This window comes from Schistocerca nitens, chromosome 6 (genome assembly GCF_023898315.1).
Source record: "Schistocerca nitens isolate TAMUIC-IGC-003100 chromosome 6, iqSchNite1.1, whole genome shotgun sequence".
Classification (NCBI taxonomy): domain Eukaryota; kingdom Metazoa; phylum Arthropoda; class Insecta; order Orthoptera; family Acrididae; genus Schistocerca; species Schistocerca nitens.
In genome coordinates this window covers 418,658,495-418,664,866 of record NC_064619.1, presented here as the reverse complement: position 1 = coordinate 418,664,866, position 6,372 = coordinate 418,658,495, and positions in this window count along the sequence as shown.

Below are 6,372 nucleotides of genomic sequence, written 5' to 3'. Positions count from 1 at the left end.
GACAGGTATCTCAGTCTGCGGCGACAGCAGTTCGGTATACATCTGAATCCACGTTTGTCCCATGAGGTACGCAAAGGCGCGGTAAAATTCAATTGGGAAGCCGTCCTGTCCTGGGTACTTGTTCGGAGCTCCCCTGGGAATTGCGTCTGCCAGCTCGCCCTCCGTTATCGCTGTGATGAAAGACTCTGCATCCAGTGGTGGTCCTCTATCTGGCATTTCGGAGATGACATCATTTAGTGTCTCGTGGTTCACTTGTACAGGCCCATATAACTGGTGGAAGTAGTCGGTGAACACCTGCGCAATGTCATGTTGGGTCACAACTCGCTGGCCAGTTTCAGAGATTATTTCCCTGATCAACGTCCTCCGTCATCGTTGGCGTTCACGTACTACGTGGTGCATTGAGGGTGCTTCGGCAGCAACTGTGTCCGTCAATCTCACCCGGAACATTATCCCTTCCATTCTTAGTCTCGTCAGCCGTAATAACTTGGCTTTTATCCTTCGCATGGCCGTGTGCCTTTCCGGCGATGGTTGTTTGGTCATCAGCTGCCTCAGAGCTGTAAAATAAAAATCCATCGTCACGCGTTTCCACTGCGATTTTTCCTGCCCGTACCGTATCAACGTTCTTCGTAACGTTGGTTTTGCGCATTTGATCCACCACTGGAGAACCGAGGTGTATGCCCGTTGACGGCGAACGCAGGTGTCCCAGACCACCTCTATCGACCGGCGACATGCAGCATCATGTAAATGGGTTCCATTCAGTTTCCAGTGACCCTTACTCCGCCTTATCTTCTGCCGCGTTAGTGAAATCGTAGAGACGTAAGCCATATGATCCGTAAAAGCCGCTGGCCAGATTTTGGCATCCAGTATCGCCGTCCGCAGAGCGCGCCTCACATACACTCGGTCAAGTCTACTCGCTGAGTTTCCCGTAACATACGTGTAACCTGTTCTATCGCCATGCTGCAGCTCCCAGGTATCCTGAAGCGTCAGCTTGGTCATCGAAGCGCGCAGTTCCGTGCAGGGCACATAATGGGGTACTTGGTCCTTTTGGGAGACGACACAATTAGTCGCCGCCTACTACATGTCATATGGGCCAGCGAACAGCGATGCTATCTCTTCGGTGTAAAAGGTCACTCTCTCTCTTCTTTTTGTGGAGCCAGATGGCGCATATACATTGATAAAACGATCGCCGCCGACAGTGATCGCTATTACATCTGCCGAAGGAAGAGACATGACTTCCTCCACTCCTGTACCTGCCATGGTGAGGATCGCCACTCCGCATCCACTCTCATCGTGCACCGAATAATGTGCTTCGTAGCCGTAGAACTCCGGCGGCGATGTGAAACGCACTTCTTGTAGGAGTACAATAACCACGTATGCGGCGTGTTACGTATCTTTCAGCATATGAAGTTTAAGTGGTGTCCGATTGCCATTAATGTTGATCGTCGCAATACGGTACGCCTGGCGTGTGTTTATCTGTTGGAGGGGGGTGTCATCAAGCGATGGTGTTGAAATCGAACTGCTGCCGGTTTTCGGCGCCCCCGTCGCTCCCAATCACACTAAGTTGGTCAACATTCCCCGACCCCTCCCGGCGAGCCCCGACTATCCTCGATCGTCGCGTCCGTGTCTCCATCCTGATCCTGTTGGTCCATTTACTGCGCCCAGTCCCCCAGCATATTTCCAGAGCCGGTCGAAGGATGGCGGACAGCGATGTCACCGCTCTGATCTTGGACAATCGTCATCGCCACTGCTGTCTTCCGGTGACCAGAAGGAGAAGTCAAGTTATCGTTGCTGTGCAACGCCTGCACCGTCATCTCGGTGTCTGTTGAATGCACTGGTCGCAGATCGATACTGTCGTTGTCGTCCACTGTCCCCTCGGGACTATGGCTATCCTCAGCAGAAGTCAGTCGTCGCTTCTTTCTTCTCTTCGTCGAATGTCTTGCTTCCGCGTCGGCTGTTTGGATGGCGCATTCTCCGTCTTGGGCCTGGTCTATCACGCTCTCGATGGAAGCACTGGCAGCCACCACGGTTGACTCTGGAGCGACCGTCAGCTGCATCTCTTGTAGCGGTTCCGGTGTCTGCTGCGGTTAAACCGCTGGTCGGAGTTCCAATCCGTTGGTGTCAATGTCTTCTATAGTGTGCAGTTGCTGGCGTCCATTGGAAATCTTCCTCACTTCTTCTGTCATGGCCTCCACATACAGTCATCTGTTGTGGCGCCTGAACGTTATCCCGCGGGGTTTGCACTAAACGACGGTGGAGGCATTCCGAGCGGACGTGGCCTTCATTTCCGCACCCTGAGCAGGTGGGAGGTTGTCCATCATATATTATAATCGCGCGACAACCCGCTATATACAAATAAGAGGTAACGTGCTTTCTCAGTTCTATCCGTAGTTGTCTCACCCCATTTAGGACGGGGTATGTCTTAAAACTGCCACATGTGATAGAACTGTGCCGTATGGTCGAAAGGCGTCGATCACAAGTTCAGACGGGACCTCAAACGGAAGCTCGAAGACCCGTATGGTGCGTATCCCCATTCCCGCGCGTTCGACTGTAGCCACACCAACATTCCCGTGGGCATGACAGAAACGATATCCATTCGGCGATCTTTTGTGAAGTCTTTCACAAGCCGCCTTTCCATAAGCTTGACACGGACGACGCTCGAAACGATCGATAAATGGATTCCCAACATTTCCAGTGGTTCTATTTTAACCTTTTCTCTTAAAAAACGTTGAATCTCATGTGCCTTTGGTCGTGTATAGTCGTTCACAAAACAGAACTTCAAAGTCCTGTTTTCTGTACGAGTATGCCATCTCGTTCTAGACGCAAAACACCGCAAACGCGAAGCTGCTCCTGCGTAAACAAACAGGCGCGCGTACCGCACCGCACGGTACGCACTGTGTCAATGCCGAAGGCAGACTGTCCGTCTGAGCCACCGAGGACACAGAGGGTAGTGCGAATGCAGGAACTTTTCCCTTGCGCGCTCTCTGTGGGACCCACATTCCCAACTTAATGTCCGCACAATACATTCGAAGTGCCCCTGCCCATTACACTCATTACTCGCCGCAGACAATCTTACCGAGTCCCGTAAGAGTTCGGGCAATCCGTGTGCATCCCCACAGAAGGAAAGGGTCAATGGCCAGTTAGCCTTAACAATATGAAGATGGTATCTGTCCTTTGGGACATGTCCGGAAGAACAGATACCATCATCATATAGATTCCTATAGATTTATTGAGGTGTCATCATTTTTAATAATACTAGAAAGGGTTTGTTTTATGATTTTTCTTTCTTTCCAATGAGTGACGCAAAATACACACACACACACACACACACACAACGTAATCAAAAGACAAACGAACTGACTACCACGATTATACATTACTGGCCATTAATATTGCTACACCAAGAAGAAATGCAGATGATAAACAGGTATTCATTGCACAAATATATTATACTAGAACTGACATGTGATTACATTTTCACGTAATCTGGGTGCATAGATCCTGAGAAATCAGTACCCAGAACAACCACCTCTGGCCGTTCAAAAATGGTTCAAATGGCTCGGAGCACTATGGGACTTGACATCTTATGTCATCAGTCCCCTAGAACTTAGAACTACTTAAACCTAACTAACCTAAGGACATCACACACATCCATGCCCGAGGCAGGATTCGAACCTACGACCGTAGCGGTCTCGCGGTTCCAAACTGACGCGCCTAGAACCGCTCGGCCACACTGGCTGGCACCTCTGGCCGTAATAGCGGCCTTGATACGCCTGGGCATTGAGTCAAACAGAGCTTGGATGGCGTGTACAGGTACAGCTACCCATGCAGCTTCAAGACGAGACCACAGTTCATCAAGAGTAGTAACTGGCGTATTGTGACGATCCAGTTACTCGGCCACCATTGACCAGAGGTTTTCAATTAGTGAGAGATCTGGAGAATGTGCTGGCCACGGCAGCAGACGAACATTTTCTGTATCCAGAAAGACTCGTACAGGACCTGCAACATGCGGTCGTGCATTATCCAGCTGAAATGTATGGTTTTCCAGGGATCGAATGAAGGGTAGAAATGGTTCAAATGGCTTTGAGCACTATTGAACTTGATTTCAGTGGTCATCAGTCCCCTATAATTTAGAGCTACTTAAACCTAACCAACCTAAGGACATCACACACATCCATGCCCGAGGCAGGACTCGAACCTGCGACCGCAGCGGTCGCTCGGTTGCAGACTGTAGCGCCTAGCACCGCTTGGCCACATCGGCCGGTAATGAAGGGTAGAGCCACGGGTCGTAACACATCTAAACTGTAACGTCCACTGTTCCAAGTGCAGTCAATGAGAACAAGAGGTGATCGAGATGTGTAACCAATGGCAAGCAGAACCTTCACGCCGGGTGATACGCCAGTATGGCGATGACGAATACACGCTTCCACTGTTCGTTCACCGCAATGTCGCCAGTCACTGATGCGACCATCATGATGCTGTAAACAGAACCTGCATGCATCCGAAAAAATGACGTTTTGCCATTCGTGCACCCAGGTTGAGTACACCATCGCAGGCGCTCCTGTCTGTGATGCAGCGTCAAGGGTAGCCGTGGTCTCCGAGCTCATAGTCCATGCTGCTGCAAACGTCGTCGAACTGTTCCCGCAGATGGTTGTTGTCTTGCAAACGTCCCCATCTGTTGACTCAGGGATAGAGACATGGCTGCACGATTCGTTACAGCCATACGGATAAGATGCCTGTCATCTCGACTGCTAGTGATACGAGGCCGTTGGCACCCAGCACGGCGTTCCGTATTACCCTCCTGAACCCACTGATTCCATATTCTGCTAACAGTCATTGGATCTCGATCAACGCGAGGAGCAATGTCGCGATACTATAAACCGCAATCTCGTTGGGCTACAATCCGACCTTCATCAAAGTCGGAAACGTGATGGTACTTATTTCGCCTCCTTACACGAGGCATCACAACAACGTTTTACCAGGCAACGCCGGTGTACTGCTGTTTGTGTATGAGAAATCGGTTGGAAACTTTCCTCATGTCAGACGTTGTAGGTGTCGCCACCTACTAATCATTTGCATATCACAGCATCTTCTTCCTGTGGGTTAAAGTTCACGTCTGTAGCACGTCACCTTCTTGGTGTAGCAATTTTAATGGCCGTTAGCGTAGGTAGCGCACAGGAAAGACTTTAAACGAGTTTTTTTATTGCTATATTACACTTAAACTGCATACTTTTGTAATACATGATGAGATCTTCTGCTGTGTGTACATTAATTTCTAAATGAGCAAAGACAGTGATGGAGGAAAAAGACAGAAATGAAACATGTACGAATATAATGGTGGAACAACACGTAAGAACATTGATATCTCTAAATAACACATACAGAGCATAGTTATTGTAAAATGCAAGTTCAAAAAATGGTTCAAATGGCTCTGAGCACTATTCGACTTAACTTCTGAGGTCATCAGTCGCCTAGAACTTAGAACTAATTGAACCTAACTAACATAAGTACATCACACACATCCATACCCGAGGCATGATTCGAACCTGCGACCGGAGCGGTCGTTCGGTTCCAGATTGAAGTGCCTAGAACCGCACTGCCACTCCGGCCGGCAATATGCGAGTATAACTAATGTCTGAGACAGAGTGAAAATCGAATTTTGTAGCAAAATAAACGTACTTCTCAAAACATTTAAGTGTTTGCTCACATAAAACTTGTGCCATAACTGATGTAATTTAACTGTTATACAAAATGAAAAGAAGTATAGATGCCTTGCTTATTGGCACTTATAGTTCAAGCAGCACATGTTGCCAATAGAAATAGCCACAGACAGAGAACATTGAATGTCTCCAGGTGTAAAAAAATTTTCAAACAACTTACACAACTGCTTGCAGATATACAACCCGTCTTTACCGCTTTCAGTTGGAATATTAGCCGTTAGCACAGCACTGTTAAGGAGACATCTGAGATGACATCAACAAATGACCTTATGAACTGAGACGGGGATTTTTTCTTGAATTTCGGTTGAAATGTTGCTGTCTCTCTGTAGACAAACAAGAGGAGGACAGAGTTAACCCTACTTGCCCAGCCGTTGCTAATTAAAATTCGCTATCCATAATTTCCAATGTGGTTCGTCTCTGCTTGTATGGTGGCGCTAGTTGTTTATGTTACTTGCGCTATTTTTGAACATATCCCGTATTATAGTTCTTGATCGGCTTTGCACAACTACCTAGAGATTATATTTGTTTGTACAGCTCTCGCTCGTTGTATTTGTGCCTTTAAAATGACGGCATGTTCACCTGTGGAAAAACTGATGGTTGCCGAAGACGTAATGTGGCTGCATTTTCGTACGTTATTTTAAGAAGAGATAGATTG